This window comes from Pleurodeles waltl, chromosome 7 (genome assembly GCF_031143425.1).
Source record: "Pleurodeles waltl isolate 20211129_DDA chromosome 7, aPleWal1.hap1.20221129, whole genome shotgun sequence".
NCBI lineage: Eukaryota > Metazoa > Chordata > Amphibia > Caudata > Salamandridae > Pleurodeles > Pleurodeles waltl.
This window is the reverse complement of record NC_090446.1, coordinates 740,573,817-740,593,706: the sequence shown is the minus strand read 5'-3', so window position 1 is coordinate 740,593,706 and position 19,890 is coordinate 740,573,817.

The window sequence follows — 19,890 nt, the reverse complement described above, 5'->3', positions numbered from 1 at the left end:
CCCACAGGACCAACAGGCCAGCAGCACCCCTCCCCCTGCAGAAGGAGAACCACCCCACAAACGTTCCCTGCAATCCAGGCAGAAGCCAGAGACTATTGCCAAGACCCCCGCCAGGAAATAAGACTCTCCTGATTGTCACCCTTGTGTCCCACTCTGTCACCCTGTCCACCTTGAACTGCCATTTCTCCTCTTCCAATGGCCCCTTGGACAATGCACCTATGACACAGATAGACTGGACTCTATCCTGGACTTTCCTCCATCATCAATCCAGCCCATTCCACTACCCCCTCTACTTCTTAGCACTTAAATAAACACCCTTTGAAAAAATACAAGTATGAAGTATGTCAAATGATTTAAGTATGTATTTGTCTAACAAGGTTTAAACATTGCAATTCAACTGTACAGTAATGTATAGATAGGAAAGACCTGTAGTTGGCTGCAGTCAACACACCAGGAGTGATAGTGGGGCACCAATATCTGCAAAAAGAGATGCCAAAGGGTACAGTGAGTGGCCATAGAAGTGGGAAAAACAGCCTGCCAGTGACAATGTCAAACACAAAACTGTCAATTAAATGTGAATTTACACTGTCTTCCCTGTGTGTCATTGGAAGTACTGAAAAATTATTGCACTTCTGTTGTCCTCATCCTTATCCTCTGCCTCCTCATCTTCAATTTCCACAGGGTCCACTGCTGGCACACAGCCATCTCCAGCCTCCTACAGAAAAGGCATGTGGCGACGCAAAGCAAGGTTGTGCAACATCCAGCATGCCATGATGGTCAGGCAGACCTTCTTGGGTGAGTAGTACAGGGATCCACCTGTTAGATGGAGGCAACAATACCTGGCCTTCAGGAGGCCAAAGGTCCTCTCTATAATTCGTCTTGTTCGCCCATGTGCCTCATTGTAACGTTCCTCTGCCCTTGTCCTTGGATTCCTCACAGGGGTCAGGAGCCATGAGAGGTTGGGGTAACCAGAGTCACCTGCAAATATTGAGGGACAACTGTTAGCCACACAATAACCATTAGGGTGGGGTGACGGATAGTAGAGATTGGTCAGGCTCCAATTGGGAACACAGCTCTGTGATTGTGGCCCTGTCCAGTCTATAGGTGAGGATAATGTGCCTGTCCTCCATTGTAACCGAGTCCACCAGGGGTCTGTACATGGGGGGTGTCTCCATCTCCTATTCTTCCGCAGCGGTTGCAAACTAGGGGGCAAAATGGTGAACAGCTGGTCATTATCTCTTAATTCCCACCACTACAGTTCAATGCATGTTGTAATTGTAACGTTATTTTGCTGGAGATGTCCAAATGGTGCATTTGTGTACTGTGACGCAGTTAGGATCCATGGCCTGACCCCCCCCCCCTGAAATGGCATCCGCCTGTCCTAATGGAGGGACAGGTGGATATGAGGTAATTCCGCTGACGTTGTGCGCCATTGCTGGAGGCGGTCAAAAACCACAGTGCAACTCATCATTGGTTAATATTGGGCCCTATGGGGTACAGTGACCAATGGTGATATACGCCGGTGGTGACGGTATGCACCACCGCGGACGTCACTGCCATTTTCTATCTGTTCACTCACTTGCTACCTGACCTTCGACAGGAGAGGACCTACACTGCAGGTGCTGCTGTAACCTGTGTCTGGAACTGACTATGGCTCGTGTGACTGGGGAAAGAGCCCCTGCCTTCACCTCGGTGGAGTTGGAGAGACTGGTGGATGGGGTCCTACCCCAGTACCGAATGCTCCATGGGCCTCCAGACCAACAGGTGAGTACACCGTGAGTACGATGCATGGTGCGTAAATGCATGAAGTGCTGTGTGTGAAGGCCTCATGTAGGGGGTGGGTGGTGGATGGGCCCTAGGCAGCATGCAACATGTATGGTGGGCCATGTCTGTGCTACTGGGGATGGGAAGGGGCATTGTGGGCCATGAGTGTAACCGGCAGGACGGTCAGACTAAAACCTTTCCCTGTGTTCATTTCCCTGCAGGTCAGCGCCCATCAAAAGAAGGGTATATGGCGTGCCATCGCGAAGGACGTGCGGACCCTGGGGGTCTATGGCAGGCGGAGCACCCAAGTCGGAAACGGTGGGAGGACCTGAGACGCTGGGCACGGAAAACCGCGGAGGCCCAGCTGGGTATGGCCTCCCAAAGATAAAGGGGTGCCCGTCGCACCCTGACCCCCCTGATTGCCCGGATACTGGTGGTGGCCTATCCAGAACTGGATGGGCGCTTGAAGGCATCACAGCAGCCACAAGGGGGTGCATACAATGCCCCAATATATAACTTTTGCATGGTGGGGTGGGATCCAGGGGGGGGGGGTGGGCCCTGCGAGTGCCCCTAGGCCAGCCCCGGTATAGTAGGGTTGGTCCCATGTTGGGGAGGGTTCTGATGTGAAAGTATTCCAACCAAGCTAGTAGGCATCCACTACTGGGCGGTGGTACGTGGGTCTCAGGTGTGAGCAATTGGCGTTAGGTGACCCTATCCATGGCCTGGTGACTAGCACTGTGACTGAGTAGGAGGGTGGCCTGGCTTATAGTGGGTACCTGATGGTACTTCCACTTTGTGCCAGGTCCAGTTAGCCCTTATTAGTAGATTAGTAGTGTTCTAGCAGTTTAGGCTGATAGAGGTAGCTATAGCAGAGGAGCCTAGGCTGAACTAGAAGACATGCAAAGCTCCTACTATACCACTTATATCATATAGCACTATATCATAAGAAACACAATACTCAGAGTTACTAAAAATAAAGGTACTTTATTTTAGTGACAATATGCCAAAAGTATCTCAGAGGATATACTTCTTTAGGAGGTAAGTAAAATGCACAAAATATACACACAAACCAAAATCAGGTAAGTAAACAGTAAGAAAAGTAGTGCAAACACTGTAGAATACAATAGGATGCAATAGGACACTAGGCCTAGGGGCAACACAAACCATATACTCCAAAAGTGGAATGCGAACCACAAATGGACCCCAGGCCTCATGTAGTGTGTAGAGGGTCGCTGGGAGTGTAAGAAAACACTAAGGATGTCCAAGATACCCAACCCCAAGACCCTGAAAAGTAGGAGTAAAGTTACCCTACTACCCCAGAAAGGCAGTAAAGTTGAGATAGGGGATTCTGCAAAGGCAACAACTGACTGCAAAGCACTGAAGACGGATTCTTGGACCTGAGGACTTGCAAAGGAAGGGGACCAAGTCCAAGAGTCACGCAAGTGTCCAGGGGGGGAAGGAGCCCACTAAACCCCGGATGAAGGTGCAAAAGGTCTTCCTCTGGGTGGAAGAAGCTGAAGATTCTGCAACAACAGAAGGTGCCAGGAACGTCTCCTTTGGTCAGAAGATGCCCCGTGGCGTGCTGGAGGATATAGATTTGTTTCCACACAGAAAGACTGCAAACAAGCCTTGCTAGCTGCAAGAGTCGTGGTTAAAGATAATGGGAGCTGCCCGGGCCCAGGAAGGACCAGGAGGTGGCCCCTTGGAGCAGGAGAAAGAGGGGGCACCCAGCAACAGAGACAGCTCTTGCAGAAGCATGCAGCACCCACAGAAGCACTTGAAAAGGTGTTTCAGAAATCTTAGCACGGCGGTCGTCTCAACACATCAAAAGAGGGTCCCACGAAGCCGGTGGTCAACTCAGCGACTTGAGCAATGCAGGATGGAGTGCTGGGAACCTGGGCTATGCTGTGCATGAAGGAATCCTTGCAAAAGTGCATAGAAGCCCTAGCAGCTGCAAATCGCGCAGTACACAGGATTACTATCTGGCGTGGGGAGGCAAGGACTTACTTCCACCAAATTTGGACAGAAGGACCACTGGACTGTCGGGGTCACTTGGATCCAGCTCCTGTGTTCCAGGGACTGTGCTCGTCAAGATGAGAGGGGACCCAGAGGACCGGTGATGCATGCACCACCAGGAAACAGTTGAGAAAGCAGGCAGGATTAAGCGCTACAATGTTCCTGGTAGTCGTCTTGCTACTTTGTTGCGGTTTTGCAGGCGTCCTGGAGCAGTTAGCGGTCGATCCTTGGCAGAAGTTGAAGAGAGATGCAGAGGAACTCTGGTGAGCTCTTGCATTCATTATCTGAAGAGAAACCCACAGGAGAGACCCTAAATAGCCCTCAGAGGAGGATAGGCCACCTCACCAGGTAAGCACCTATCAGGAGGGGTCTCTGACGTCACCTGCTGGCACTAGCCACTCAGAGTCCTCCATTGTGCCCTCACAGCTCTGCATTCAAGATGGTAGAGGTCTGGGACACACTGGAGGAGATCTGGGCACCATCCCTGGGGTGGTGATGGACAGGGGAGTGGTCACTCCCCTTTCTTTTGTCCAGTTTCATGCCAGAGCAGGGGCTGCCGGATCCCTGAACCGGTGTAGACTGGTTTATGCAAGGAGGGCACCATCTGTGCCCTTCAAAGCATTTCCAGAGGCCAGGAGAGGCTACTCCTCTCAGGCCCTTAACACCTATTTCCAAAGGGAGAGGGTGTAACACCCTCTCTCAGAGGAAATCCATGTTCTGCCTTCCTTGAACTGGGCTGCCCAGACCCCAGGAGGGCAGAAGCCTGTTGGTGGGTTGGCCGCAGCGATAGCTGCGGTGAAAACCCCAGAGAGCTAGTTTGGCAGTACCCGGGGTCCACGCTGGAGCCCCGGGGATGCATGGGATTGGCACGACAATACCAGATTTGCCATGAGGGGACAATTCCATGATCTTAGACATGTTACATGGCCATGTTCAGAGTTACCATTGTGAAGCTACATATAGGTATTGACCTATATGTAGTGCACACGTGTAATGGTGCCCCCGCACTCACAAAGTCTGGGGAAATAGCCCTGAACAATGTGGGGGCACCTTGGCTAGCGCTGGGTGCCCTCACACTTAGTAACTTTGCACCTAACCTTCACTAGGTGAGGGTTAGACATATAGGTGACTTATAAGTTACTTAAGTGCAGTGTAAAATAGCTGTGAAATAACTTGGACGTTATTTCACTCAGGCTGCAGTGGCAGTCCTGCGTAAGAATTGTCTGAGCTTCGTATGGGTGGCAAAAGAAATGCTGCAGCCCATTGGGATCTCCTGGAACCCCAATACCCTGATGTGCCTAGGTACCATATACTAGGGAATTATAAGGGCGTTCCAGTGTGCCAATCAGAATTGGTAAAAATGGTCACTAGCCTGCAGTGACAATTTTAAAAGCAGAGAGAGCATAAACACTGAGGTTCTGGTTAGCAGAGCCTCAGTGATACAGTTAGGCCCCACACAGGGAACACATATAGGCCACAAACTATGAGCACTGGGGTCCTGGCTAACCTCCGTGCCCACCCCATCTACAGGTACAGTCACCACCCCTCGTACCAGCACCGCCCTCCCAGCAGCCCCTCAGTGAGTTTTCCGTGCCCGCTCACCCAGGAGGGTGGGCATCTCCTTCACCCCCAGGCACCTCAGGCCCTGACCCAGTTAGCCCTGCTGCCCTGAGTGAGGACGCTATAGACCTTCTGCAATCCATCTCTGTTGGGCAGTCAGCCATTGTGAATGCCATCCAGGGGCTGGTAGCCCAAATGCAACAGACAAATGCATTTCTGGAGGGCATTCACAGTGGCATGGTGGCCCAACATAGATCAATCCAGGCTCTGGCCTCCTCTCTGATGGGCCTATTGTCCCTGTTTTTAGCCTCCCCCCTCCAACCTCCTCTATCCAGTCCCATTCCCCTCAACCCCAGCCTATCCCAAGCACACAGTCAGATGAGCATGCACCCAGGACAACTTCCTCTACCCAGTCTCATTCCCCTCAACCCAAGCCTATCCAAAGCACACAGTCAGATGAGCATGCACCCAGGACAACACACAAGAGTGGACATGGCAAACGCAAGCAACACACTTCATTCCACAGACACTCACACAAACACCATCCAGAATTAAACATACCAACATCCACTGCCTCCACTGTTGCCCCCTCCCCGTCGTCATCCACCTCCCTCCCATTTGCGTCTCAAATCACACCTGCATGCACTACATCCTCATCCGCAACCACCATCACCAGCACACGTCCCTCACTGGCAGTCACCACCCGCCACATCCATGCACACGTCCCCTGTGCCCTCTCCCACTGTGTCTGTGCCTCCTCCTCCAAAAGTACACAAACACAAGAACTCAGACACCCAACAGCCATCCACCTCACAACGCATCCAGCCCATGCACCTGCCCCCAAACACAGCAGACATCTCCTACCACCACTCCCTCTTCCTCCACTCCCAAACCATCTCACTCTTCCCACCCCAATGTCACTAAGAAGCTTATTCTCTCCACCATTGACCTCTTCCTTACCCCTCCCCAACCCCATCCCTCACTTAAGACCAGGGCGGTCAAAACCCAGGCAAGCACCTCAGCCACCCAGTCCAAGGGCACAGTAGTGTCCACAGCTACTCCAGGTGGTAGAGGATCCCGGGTACCAGGCAGCCACACTGAAAGGGTGCCTGCACCAAGTGCTGCAAGGAAGGGCCAAGAGGCACCCCCAGCTGCTAAATGGAAGGGAAAGGAGGCACCCACAGCTGCTAAAAGGAAGGGCAAGGAGCAATCCCTGGCTGCTGAAGGAAAGGGCAAGGGGCCTGCACCAGCAGGCAGAAAAAACAAGATGCCTGGTGCTGGGACTGGTGGTTCAGCCATCTGAGGCTGCGGGGGAAGGGCTGGAGCCTCCCCCCACCACTGCCAGCACCGCCACCACCAGCCGCAGCCCCAGTGGGCAGCCGTCTGAGGCTGCAGGGGATGGGCTGGAGCCTCCCCCCACCACTGCCAGCACCGCCACTAGGACCGCCACCTGCACCGCCACCAGCACCACTGCCAGCAGCAGCAGCCCCAGTGGGAAGCCACTCGAGGCTGCAGGGGAAGGGCTGGAGCCTCCCCCCACCACTGCCAGCTCCACCAGCAGCCCCTCCACCACCACCAATGAGCAGCCTCCACCACCAGCAGACAGTGTGTAGTCTGCCTCCATGGGCTGTTGTGCGGCTTGGCCCCAGCAAATCCTGTGGGTCTGACACCCAGGTGTGAGACGGTGACCTTGCACTCCCCAAGATCTGCATCACAGAGCACAATGCCCCCCTCCAGAACCAGGGGAAGAAGCTATCCACTCACCCCATCCTCCACAGGAAGAAGCTCACTGGGCACAATGCCCCCTCCAGAACCAGTGGAAGAAGCCATACACTCACCCTATCCTACACAGGAAGAAGCTCACTGGGCACAATGCCCCCCTCCAGATCCAATGGAAGAAGTCACCCACTTGAGAGACTGTGGCCTTGCACTCCCCAGGATCAAGCAGTGGGCAAATCACCCACTTGATAGACTGTTGCCTTGCACTCCCCAGGACCAGGCAGTGGGCAAATCACCCACTTGAGAGACTGTGGCCTTGCACTCACCAGGACGAGGCAGTGGACAAATCACCCACTTGAGAGACTGTGGCCTTGCACTCCCCAGGACCAGGCAGTGGGCAAATCACCCACTTGAGAGACTGTGGCCTTGCACTCCCCAGGACCAATCACAGGGCATGTTGGCCCCTCCAGGACCAGTGGCGTTGTACCATCTTCTGGCTGAGGTGCCCCCCCATTCACCATCCCCTTGAGGTGCCTGTCTATTTTTGACCTGATGCCCCTGGAGTGTTCTCTCTGTGTTGTTGAAGGAGTAAGGTGGGGCCTTGGACTATGTGATGTGGCCCTGTGGCCCACGGACATTGAGGACTGGGTAGTTTCCCTACATTTGTAAATAAGTATATACTTGTTGATTTGCATGCACGTATTTATAGTATTTTATCTTATTACACTCACTTTAATCAATTCCTTTTGACCTTGCATTATTCCTGAGGGATACGGGGTGTATATGTAATGTTACTGCATCTGGTTATGTGTATGGTGTTGGGGTGGGGGTGTTGCGTGTGTGTGTCACTTTCTTTTTCCTCCCCCCCTCCCCTGTGTGCTAGGCAGCAGTACTCACCGTGGTCGTCTTTGCCAGCGTTGGTGTTCGTAATTGAGCAGAAGGCAGAAGATTATGTGAAACACATGCAACTCAGGCTCCATGGCGGGGTGGTTCTTTCCGGAGTCTCCACAGGTGAGTCCATTGACTTCTGAAATCTGTTTCTGGCAAGCTTTAGATGTTGTTGGTACACTCTGGAAAAGGTGGTGGATTGGTGTCTCATATTACAGTGGGAGGAACATTGTCTTCAGCCTGGCTGTAGGCAGTTACTGCCGTGGTGCCTGTTGGTTTCGCCCTGGCGGTCGGTGTGTTAAAGTGGCTGTCTGTCTGAGTGGTTTCCGTTGTGGTCAAAATTTCATATTTATTACCACTGGCCTGTTGGTGGTATTACTGGCACTTCATCACCAACCGCCAGGGTGGTAATGAGGACCATAGTGTAAAATGGACTGGTATTGTATACAATTGTTTCAAGCGTTTGTGGAGTCACACAGGTGGAATATGTTCCCATGACAGACATGGGAAAGAATTGGACTGTTTCAACTTGGATTGTGGTGATCGATTACTATTGGATCATGCCCATTTATTGTGACATGAACTGATACCTTTGGTGAATCAGAATACGTTAGGGATTTTAAAATATCGATTGACGTTTGAACGTTGGGAGCAGTTCAGAGAAGCCCTAACAGATCTTTCCAGTCTTCAGATGCTGTCCTGATGCTTGCTGATCCTGATGCTTTGCTAATGAAGATTTCTTGAATGCGGTACCCTTGCAGAGGTATTTTCCTCTGTGCTATTGCCTTTGAAATGCCCTTTTTGACATAGAACTCCTTTTATTTTTCCCTTTCAGAACACTCTTGATGGAGCATCTGATATGCTGATGCTCTCCTTTAGTCTTACCTTTTGTCTAATTCATTTAGTGACCTGCAGTCAGAAATTATCTTTTCAAAATAATTTTTTTCCTTTTTATGCTTTTGGTATTTTGCCCGCATGCGTTTCTCCCCACACATGTATTTCTCTGATTTGGTTAGTTGTAGGTTGACTTGTGCCAAGCCAAAGATTATTGACTTTGCTAATTTGAATTGACTGATGATTATTAACTCCGAGCAATGTATCATCCCTGTGACTCAGATATTCTTGTTGATGATATGCATTATTTTTCTTGAATGCTTAGTTCTATTATGTTAGTTCACCTAAATCTACTTCGACAACTTGGGCAACGCCTGGCGGTTATGTACCTTTACAATTTGGTTTTGCGCATGAGTTTGAGCTTGTGTTTGTAAAAAATTCTTAATTTTATTTCCTGATTGGAGTTTTCCTTTCAGGGCCACATTGGTCATGATGATTAAATTGTTTGGGGTTGTGTTGAATTTGTATTGATGATTCTACCACACTAGATCTTTATTTGAATTAGAACAACATTGGGTGTATAAATTGAACACTCATATTAATGGACTCAATGATGACATTCCTTGGATCAGTCTGGCACCCTAGTTCCTTTGCAGTTTCTACATACCTTAGCTGCCTGTTGATATTGCTCTGACTACCCATTGTTGTCACATGGGTATCTTTCCAACCCCTTTTTTTTTTACAATTTTGCCAATGATTTCACCTTTCCTGGATGGCACTTAATCATGTCTTATATAATATGATATCCTTATCGATTTTATTACCAAGATGTTCTTATTATTTACACACAGCAGTTTGGGGCTCTGGACTCTCTCCTTTTAATACGAATCCTTCCTTTATTTTCAATCCCCGACCACAGGAGTCCGCTTTCTATTGTGACCACTTGACTTTGACGAGCGTAGTCTTGTTTGTTGTTGAGCTCTGTTGCTATGCAACATGAGCGTCATCAGTACGTGCCTACTTCCGGCTGCTCAGGTTCCTAGAACCATCCATACCGTGGCGTCCCCAGTAATCCGGGAGCACGGCCACGGGTAGGTTCCCCGTTTCAGCTAGGAGCGCTGACAAGTAAGTGTTTCTGACGTTGCGTCTGTTGACTCCATTCTCCACCGCGCACATCAATTATGCGTGAGTGTTCGGGCGGACTTTATTTGGAAAAGTGTGAGTGCTAGTGTGAGTTTCTCTAAACGGTGCACACCAGACGGCTTAGTGGGAATGTGTGTCTCTGGGCTTCTAATGGTCTCATATATTTAATCAGTAATTATGAGACATATGGTGGACATGTAGTTGATTACAGGGAACTTTAATTACTCCCTTGAGTGTAATGGACTCTCTTTTATATGCATAACCCTCGTTTTGTGACTAGTGATAATCTAATTCACTTTAATCCTTTGTGTACAACTATTCCTTTTTCACCATGAGTGGCAATTTAGCTTTCTCTAGAACCACCTTCAATAATTTAATTGGATAGTAGATTTTGTTAACTACCGAGTCCGGGTGAGGCCGGGTAGCATCAGTTGCTTTGTCATATCAGGTATTAGTCCATTACCATTTTTTATACCATCTCTTGTGTAATTTGTCACCATATTGCACACGATAATGGTCTTGTGTTGTTGGTTGTTGATTATCTTACCTCATTTTTAGAGTACCTCGCGTCCGGCTATCGGCCGTTGTGGTCCCATGAAGCACGTTTCTTGACAGGGATTGTAAGCTGCCAACCAAATACCCTCTGCCTTTTTTGCATGCACACGTGTGCCACGGCTACCACCATCACCGTGTTCCACACTGTTTGACACCATCTTGCTTATGTTATGAATCCATGACATCATTACAACATAGTAACTTGGTATTTTTGCTATGTCTGATTGACCCATGTTTATTTTTATTACAGGGCGACTTGTAGAAATAGTACAGACAGATGAGTGTAAGTGACTGGATACATTATAACTGATAATTTCAGTGGTTAGTAGTCTTTATAGCCCACTTATAGGAGAAGTATGTAGTTATTAGGTCCTGAAGAAGCGTCGTTGGATCCTGTTGGACCTTAAAGACGCGAAACATGTTGACCCTCTGTTAGGGACGGATGGCAGTTCCTCCCCCCTTTGTTCTCGATACTTTTTGGATACAGTGTCAGACCATTGTCTCTGTGCCACTCTTCTGATTGTTTTTAATCTTGGCCTCAACCCCCCGTATGGATTAATACATTTTCTCTTGGTTTGGGATTGTGAGCCAATTTTATCCTTTAGTGTGACTCTCCTTATTTCCTTTTTTCCAAACTCACTCTTGGGGTGTTGGCATCATAGAGAAAAGATCTGGCAAAGAGCCCCCCTTCGGGGAGTGCCCATCAGACATTGCAACGCCGGTCTGACGAGGAGCAACACCGATGATGAAGCATGACACCCAGTTGGGTGTGTGAGGTTTCTTGCTCCTAAAGTTTAGGACTTCTTTGTATCCTTTTACTCATTATTCTGCTTTTGGAACAGTGTATTTGTTTTTGTTATAGTATTAACTCTGGGAGGATATACATTGGACCATTATCCCTCCCTATCCCTCTGTTTATTGATTCTGCCACACCTCCTACTGGGTCCAAAGATTCAATCACCTCTTACTGTTTCTCCTTCTACATCTCCAACCAACATAGTTGATTCAAATATGCACCGGTATATCCCAATAGATCCTTGTTGGTTGTGGAGAACCTTAGGGTTCTATACCAACCCCTTTCATCTTCAACCTCTACATAGAGCCAATTTGTGTTCTACTCATAGATAACTGCATTAAAATTCACCAATATGCCCATGATGTACAACTCTACTTGGACATCCGAAGCAGTGGATACTTTCAAGACATCAAACACTGCCTAAGCATCATCCAGAGCTGGATGTCAAGCGCCTACCTGAAGCTCAACCCAACCAACCCTGTAGTGTGTATTCTGCAATTACCAAAGTACAGGTAAATGCAGTGACAATAACAAATGGTAATATACCCTTCAAATTAATGAAATTAATGATTCTTCCTCACATGTATATAATTAAACATCTACAGTTCCTCAACATATGTAATCAATTTAGAGTCTTTTCTCTCTCTCATGCTCCATTTTCCTTCCCTCTTTAGCCTCTTATATCTTCCAGTCCCTAATGCAATATACCCCCGAGAGTTGCAGAGTGTGAATCAGGTGGTCTTGGGCCTCCAAAACCTAGCTTTCGATGGTTCAGCCCCAAGGGAAATGCCCATTCAGACACGAAATTGGGAAATTCGCCTTTACTGTTTTCCCTATAGATTTGGAACAGGTCCTACATTTTGCTTATCCAACAGGCTGCTCTTGGGTCATCATGAGGCACTCTAATTTAGTTCATTCAAACCAGGTAGACTCTGGCCACATGGCTGGGACAGGCTGAGAGAATTCTCATGGACAGTTGGTGCTGTGCTGACATGTGATAGGTGGACTTTGCAATAAGACAATCCTAATTCAGAGTGAATGAGAGTCATCACATTAACTTCAACTGCTGAGAAGCCCATTTAGAAACGAAGCGTCAGTGACATGTAAGCCTGTTGCTCCATGGGAATACCATTCAGGAGCAGGACAGTAGATGCAATCTGCATTCAGTCTCATAGCAACCTATTCCAAGAAGACCACACCAATTTAGCCAAAGTGTTTTTCTTCCCTATTTGTAAGGTTTAAATGGCAAAATAAAATTAAGGAAATCTCAGGATACGTTACGTAAATCCGTGCAAAGGTTTCTTTAACAGCAGAGAAAATTATTTGGAATTTAAGCAAGCATTTTGTGCACATATTTCTAGTTGAGAAAATGACAAAGACCTTGCACGTATCCATCAGAAAAAGAAAAAAAAACATATCTGCTGTTATACACAAGCATACACAAAATGTGCAGGAAGAGGGATTGAAAGAAAAAGATGAAGGGACAAATGACGGAGAGAAAGGGGTGAAAGAGTTGGAGAAAGGAGGAGGAGGGAGAAATAGGGAGAGAAAATTAGAGGCATGAGACAAAGTGAACGGAATAGATAAAGTGAGAAAAAAGGGAGAGAGGAGGAAGAGAAAAAGACATGAGATAGAACTAGACAGAAGGGAAGTGAGGGTGAGAGTGAAGAGGATGGAGAGTGAGAGAAGAAAGAAAGATGGCTAGAGAAAGGAGTGGGAGAAAAAAGAGGAAGACAAATGAGAGACAGGAGAGTCAGATTAATGGGAGAGAAAGGAGAGGGGAGGATGTGAGAGAGAAAGGAAGAAGTGAGAGAAAGGAAGAGGAGACAGAGAAAGTCAGCGCAAAGGAGGGAGCGAGAGGAGAAATGGGAGGAAAGGGAGGAAGGATGTAGGGAAAAGAGAGAGATGGAAGGAGAAAAATAGGTGAAAGAGTTCACGAGGAGGAAAGTGGGGGAGACTAAGATGGAAAAGTGGGAGATAGAGGGAAAGGAGTGACAGAAGGAGTGCTATAGTTTCTTGCTTTTTGAATGCCTGCAGCCGTCAGTATTCTTGTGTTAGCCAGAGGCTAGAATTGTGCCATCCACTATCTTATCTCTCAATACAGCGGATCAGTTTCATATAATATCTTAAGCGGGACTCTAATTTCCGTCTATACAGAATTCGAGGACTCTCTAGTAGGTGCGTTTAAAGAGCAGGCCAAGCCCCTGTCCATCAAAGCAAAACAAGATGCAACCTACCAGCTAAATACAAATTCATGGGTCAATCAAACACAATGCCCAATATTAATACATTTAGATTTCACTGTAATTTCAAATAGCGGAAGGAGGTCTGTGGTAAAATGGCTCCATGTCTTGTTGGAGGCCCATTGAGAGGAGTGGAAAACATCACAAGGCATCGCTTCATGATGTGGCATCACTTTCTGTGATGTTCACGCCAGCCAAGGAGCTGTCGAAAAAATATATGAAATGGTCTCCGACTTAAAAAGGTTAGCCACTCCCGTACTCAAAGAAAAAGCTGTGATTTGTATTATTGGTGAAATGTATGGGCAAAATATTAAACACATGAAGTGACTGGTAACTCTCTAGTGATGGCCACTTCGTTTCCACTTACTAGTTGCCATTGTAAAGCAGAATCAACAATCGCATACCACTGTAGGGGCCCAAAAGATGGATGTGCTAAAGAGAAAATTACAGGCACCTAACATTCTGTAATCATGAGACATTAAGGGGGTGATTCTGACAGGCCGGCGGTGCCCCGCAGGGCATTCTGACCGCGGCGGTTCGGCCGCGGTCAGAAGAGGCAAACCGGCGGTCTCCCGCCGGTTTACCGCTGCCCTTAGAATCCCCCATGGCGGCGCAGCTTGCTGCGCCGCCATGGGGGATTCTGACACCCCCTACCGCCATCCTGTTCCTGGCGGTTCGCCCGCCAGGAACAGGATGGCGGTAGGGGGTGCCGCGGGGCCCCTGGGGGCCCGTGCCGTGCCCATGCCAATGGCATGGGCACGGCAGGGGCCCCCATAAGAGGGCCCCGCAAAGTATTTCAGTGTCTGCTAAGCAGGCACTGAAATACGAGACGGGTGCAACTGCACCCGTAGCACCCCTGCAACTCCGCCGGCTCAATTCTGAGCCGGCGTCCTCGTTGCAGGGGCATTTCCTCTGGGCCGGCGGGCGCTCTTTTGGAGAGCGCCCGCCGGCCCAGAGGAAATGTCTAAATGGCCGCCTCGGTCTTTTGACCGCGGTGTGGTCATTCAGCGGCGGTACCTTGGCGGACGGCCTCCGCCGTCCGCCAGGGTCATAATCAGGCCCAAAGTCCCATGAGACTTTAGAGGAGCAAGGATTCTTTATTGTTAAAATAGGAATTCATGGTTGGCAGAAGCAGTGCAGGAAATGTTTTAAGATAATTGTAGGCAAGCATGAGCAGATGACATATTTAATTTAGACAATGTCCCAAATAAGACAAGATGGGGAATTTACAGTTCTCACCCATTCAATTTAATGTCACGAGAAAGCGGAAAGCTCGGTATGCGCTTGGATCGCCATCCATCTGTATTCAGCATTTCATTATAATCATAGTACTGAGCAATTTGCATATTTGCAAGGATGCACAAAAAGAATAATAATTGCTGCATTTTGGCGTCCATTTTGTCAGTCTCAAAAGCAACATCAAAAACAATAAACGAAGCAGATGGTTTTACCATGTGACTGACTGTCTCAAAACAACGGTGTCCTAATTTATGTCTCGAACTGAGCAGTAATATATGGAGATTGGTGCCTATAAGTACTTTACATTAGGGACATACCAGCAAATGCTGCTTTCAGCCGTACAGTAGAGTCATTAAGCCATGAAAAATGTTCTTTGGTTCTTTTAAATGTGGTTTAGAATGATGTTGATGGTGCGTCCCCACTATGGTGGATTCTGGCATATCAATGTAGTGGTATTCCTTCCATTTTCAAAATTTGCTGAGGAAGCCAAACTTTGATTAGCTGCCCATGGTTATTCTAAATAATATAAATTGTTCAACATTACTGGTACTCTTTATTAATGAAGTGGTAATCGCTTATACAATGAAGCAAATACAACCAGCACTGTTTCTAAGATCGACAGGTATGCAGACTGGTAAATGTAATTTTCCTCCCAACTTTGTGCAATTTTTGCAAATTTTTATGTCATATGTGAGAACATGAATCGCAGTGGTGAACTGCACAATTTTGCTCCATGTTTTCCACAGTATTACAAGTGCAAAACACCACGTGTATTTGCTTTAAACGTCAGTCTTGCACCAGTTGATCAAATCAGATGCCATTTTGCACTGTACAACTAGTGCAGATGTTAGTACAAATCTGCCAATACAGCAGAGAATAATTATACTGTTTATATGTAATGCGTATAACCAGTATCTTATTCACACTGGTTGGATTTACGAAACGGTCTTCCTAAAAGCAGATTCCATTCAGAGCCCTCCTGGAAATAACCAATGGATTTACTAGAAGGATGTCTTATAAAACCCTCCTGGTGTGTCTTGTGTGATGCTATCTTAACTGATTCTCTTACGCCTGCTTGAAAGACGAATAAGAAAGACTTCGATTTCACATATCGTTTATTTATGGAAAAACCTTATTTGCTCAAGGGACTCCATTAGAGTCTGACTCAGATGAAGCTTGTATTTAATACCCATTGAACCCAACACGAATAACTGTTTACATTGTGCAAACTCCAAGTAAAATTGACATTTCAATGTAGCCTACAGTAACCCAAACAAAGATCTTAAGGTATTACAATGTATGGGATCAATGCAAGTCTCCTTCCTTACCTGTACGTTTAGCACACCATACATGAACATTGGGAACAATCTGGTGTTTAATACTTCGATAATAGGCTGAATTACAGAGTAAATAAATTGGTTGTATAAATAAGACATATGCAATCAGTACTGATTTACCATTTGGCGTGTTGCTTTAAGGATCTAGTCATATCCCCCAGATAGTTATAAAATAGTCATAAGAAACAACATTACAGTAGTTGTAATTCCATTTACTTCTACCAAACATCAAAATCCTGGCCTTGGATAAATTTAGGAAGCCTCTTGTCACTTCCTAGAGGTCTTTGAGCTCTCTGTATACCAAGAGGACTGCAAGACAGTCAAACTCTATTATCAGTGCATTGAAGTAAGGGTAACTGCTGCATCCGTAGGGCCTGTTGGCTTAAGATATTCAAGGGTATTATGATGTTAGTTGTCTCATTTGATATCACTTTTATGGAATGGAAGTAAGCTATTGTCTTCCATCTTTCTTTTGAAATGCACAAGGACTGATTTTACTTATAATCAGAAGAGCAGAGCAGATGAGAAGAGTAATTATTCCTAGGACTGCCTTTCTTAGTGAATGTGGTACTGATCCTTTTCTACAGACTCGGTTTAAACCCAAACTATAAACTAACTCTCAATACAGGCTGCATTTTTCAGTGTCCTATTTTTATTTGTATTTATTTGTATTTATTTTGTGTATTTATTTGTGATATCTATTTAGTCAAACTTATTTAGATTTACATTGTTATTGATATTTATTTTTATTATTTATACTTATTCAAAGTGTTATTTAAAGATGTTTATTCTGACCAAAAGGTCACGGAACACCCAGTGATTGACAATGTTTATTGATCTTTGTAACTTTCCTTACTGTTGGTGCAGCCAAAGAGAGAGACCTACAGAGATTTTGGACCTTTGTTAATGAAAAGGTTCACTGGAGTCGGAGTATGATATTATATGTGCTGAACCCAAAGGGCAAAGTCTACCTGACTAAAATTACTGATGTTGTCTAGTATTGCTAAATCCTTAAGGAAGCTCCAAAATTTACTCAGTCCCTTGTTCCCACCTGGCCCTTAACCACTTCATATCTATGAAAACATTATGCTGCTTATATGATATTCATAAACTCTATTGTTGCATCACCTTCAAAGTCTCACTTTGCCAATTTGTTGCTACTGGAAAGCGTTGTGGCTATAGACCTATTAATAATAGCCCCATTCCTTTACTAACTTATATCTGAAATTAGATTAATGATGGCCTTTCAACGTTGGTAAACCTGTTTTCTAGTTTTGGTACCTGAAGGTAAGCCTTTTTGATGCATTTAAAATGTGGATAATTTACAGTTTTCTTTTAACTGTAGGTTTTATAATAGTGTTTAAATCAGCTATCGGAGGTAAATGATCACAAGACTTGATCCTAACCTTTTGAAAGACATGTTGCAAAGAATTATTGTTGCACAAAATGTTTTTCTTTATACAGATGTTTATACTTCTAAAAAGACTGATGTTAGCTAATGAATAGACTTGTTATTTAGATATGTAAATATGAAAGCTCACACATGGAGCTGCGGTCTTGGATGGGAGGATGAATCATGAGAAACTAAACTAAATAGTTAAACAATAAGACATAGTTGTGGCCTTAGAAATTGCTGTCGGAGGTTGATTGTGTTCCTGTGAGAAGACAGGGAGTGAACACTTTCCCATGGGTGCATCAGAAGCTGATTGGTCAACTGAAGAAAGAAGAAACGACAAGTTGTAACATTGATATTGTGTGTCTATAATAGTGTAGGAATACCACTTTACCCAACACTGCACTTACTTCCATTCTCCTAATTCCTTTACTTCCATTCTTCATATTCCTTTCTGGGCTTTTGTTGGCACGCTGCTCAGAGAGACTACTGAGCTTCTTGAAGCTCTCTTCATAGGAAAATCTATTTTTGGTTGATATTTGAATTATTGAAATGACCTTTGGATTCAAAAGCTTTATGTTTTCATGCCTGATTTATCTTGAATCAGAACTCTTTATGGGGTTCTGAGACTGACACCTTTTGCTTCTGATTCCAAGATGACGGATTGTTTCCTTCTTGGAAAGTGCTTAATGCATTTTATTGTGATTTATTGAATACTTTATTGATGATCAATTTCTAACTGAAATTCTAATGACTGAAAGTAATATATTTTATTTGATGATTCTAATAAATATGAACTACTAAAAGATTTGAAAAATAAAATTCTTTAACTTATACCAAACTCTATTCATTGACTGAAATAGAAATTAATTTTGAAATTGTTATGAAGATCGTTTGTGATATATAGGTCCTGATTGATTCACTGACCTGAGTTGTAAGCAGCAGGGAGTGTGTGTGTGTGTGTATGGGGGGGGGCGCTAGTTTCCCTGAAGAGCCACCATTCAAATTGTGGTAAAGCAAATTTTGAGTGAAAAATCCCTGCTCCAGCAGTATAGTCTGTTGTTGACCCAGCCCTTTATTCTGAGAAAGGAAAGCCAGATATTGGGGTGTATCTAGAAATCACTCTCCATTTGATGGTCTATAGGTAAGACTATGCAACATTTCCACAACATTTTGGATGGTGATAAGGTTTATCAAAATGTATTGTATATTCATGGATATTCCATAATGCATCTATTTCATCCACACTAAAGTTCGAATACAGGTTTTCATTAAAAAGGCAGTTTTGGCCTATACATATAAATATATGCTCTCAACTCTAAAAACCAAAGAAATTCACCAGTTATAGTTATCTCAAGTAACTACAACTCATTCCCTAATGTAATTATAACTCACACCGCACCATGCAAAGTTTTCTTATTAATAATTCCACTGCAAAGGTTGCGGTGATATTATCAATGATGTCATAGAAGATGTCATGAGTGATGTAATATGTGTGATAATTAGCAGTGCATGGCAATGACGCAAGTTATAGTTACCTTCGGGCATGAGTTATAGTTTCTTGAGATAAATATAACTATAACTGGTCTGGGGTTTTTAGAGTTTAATATGTTATGTTCTTACTAAACATTTCATTAAGTTTAATTACCGTAAGTATATCCAACCCCCCTGCAATGCACGGCCAATAGGGGTTGGCTGCAAGGCCTGGCCCTGGGGACCCCATCCATTAGGGCCTTTTTTATTAAAGGGGAGGGGGAATCACATTGCCTCCTCCCCACACCTATTATGGTTCTGGGGACCCCATCCACTAGCCCCATATATATTTTAAAGGGGAGGGGGGCCACATGTCCCCCCTCTCCAAGCCTCAATAGACTCTGGGGATTCCATACCCGAGGGCCCTATTTATTTTAAAGCAGAGTAGGATCACTTGGTCCCTCTCCCTGAGGAATATTATGCTATGGATACCACCCCCCAGTTGCAACTCATTTAGATAAAGTGGCTGCATGGCCACCTCCCTGAGTAGTTATCGGCCCTGGGGTCCCCATCCTAAAGGGGCCCTCATCACTTAACAATGCATGCCCCCAATATACTCGAAGGGAGCCAGGTAGGGAGCCCCAAGGCCCTCACACACTGATCCGGGTCTCTGCATGCAGAGGGAGCCGGTGTTGTTCCTCCCCAGAGAGAGCAGATACTAAGGCTCCTCACTCTGGGTGGGAACAATATTTCGATTTGAGAGTTGAGATATGAACTTTTAAATATTAACTGCAATTGTAGTGCTTAAAAGCTTGAAGTATCAACAGGGCCTATCTGTTTGCACTAGACAGGGGTAATCCAAAAGTTCAGGCCAACCACGATGGAATGTGGGCTGACTACAGGGACCAACCTTGTCCCACTAAAAGAGTA